Source organism: Lupinus angustifolius, chromosome LG09 (assembly GCF_001865875.1).
Source record: "Lupinus angustifolius cultivar Tanjil chromosome LG09, LupAngTanjil_v1.0, whole genome shotgun sequence".
In the NCBI taxonomy this organism is placed as follows: Eukaryota; Viridiplantae; Streptophyta; class Magnoliopsida; order Fabales; family Fabaceae; genus Lupinus; species Lupinus angustifolius.
The window spans coordinates 13,996,633-13,997,725 of record NC_032017.1 but is presented as its reverse complement, the minus strand read 5'-3'; positions in this window follow the sequence as shown (position 1 = coordinate 13,997,725).

Genomic DNA, 1,093 nt, shown 5'->3' with positions numbered 1-1,093 from the left:
ATGCTTGTGAAAATGATTGCATCTTATTTTTTAATGGGTATGCTTCATTAAAGTTTTGTCCTAAATGTACTGCATCACGATATAAGAAGGAAGACTCAATTCCCAAAAAGGTTGTATGGTATTTTTCCATCAAATCAAGATTCAAGCATATGTTTTCTCATCAAAGAAGTTGACATGACACGATGAAGAAAGGGTTAAAGATGACAAGCTTCGGCATCCTGCAGATTCTCCTCAATGGAGAAAAATTCATCACGAGTATCCTAGTTTTGGTCAAGAATCAAGAAATCTATGCCTTGGATCATCAACGGATGGAATTAACCCACAGTACATGGCCAGTGATGTTGGTGATATACAACCTACCTCATTCTCTATGCATGAAGCGCAAATATGTGATGTTGTCTATGTTAATTTTTGGACCTAAACAACCAGGAAATGACATAGACATATATTTGGATTTATTAATTGAAGACTTAAAGCAAATGTGGGAGAAATTCGTAAATGTATATGATGCGTATAAAGGGAGAAAGCTTCAACTTGAGGGCTTTGTTGTTCGGCACAATCAGTGATTTCCCTACATATGGTAATCTGTCTGGATATAGTACAAAAGGATATTTTGTATGTCATGTATGTGAAGACAATACTCATTCAATAAGGTTGGAACACTATGAGAAAAATGTCTTCCTTGACCATCGTAGAATTTTGCCTTCAGATCATCACTATCGGCGATGGAGAAAAGAATTTGATGGAAACAATGAAGAAGGTTGTGCTCCTTTGTCGTAGACATGTGACCAATTATTTCAAAAGCTAAAGAATTTGAATACTAACGTTGGTAAACCTTTTGCAAAAGAAATTGTTACAAGTGGGTGGAAGAAAATGCCAATCTTCTTTGGATTGTTATATTGGAGTTCATTATATGTAAGACATTTCCTCTATGTTATGCATATTGGAATAAATGTGTTTGAAAATCTCCTTGGTACCTTACTCAATGTCCTTGGTAAGACCAAAGATGGCTTGAATGCAAGGTTGGACTTGGTTAGTATGGGAATAAGAAAGGAATTGGAGCCGATATGAAGGGAAACGTACATTTCTACCT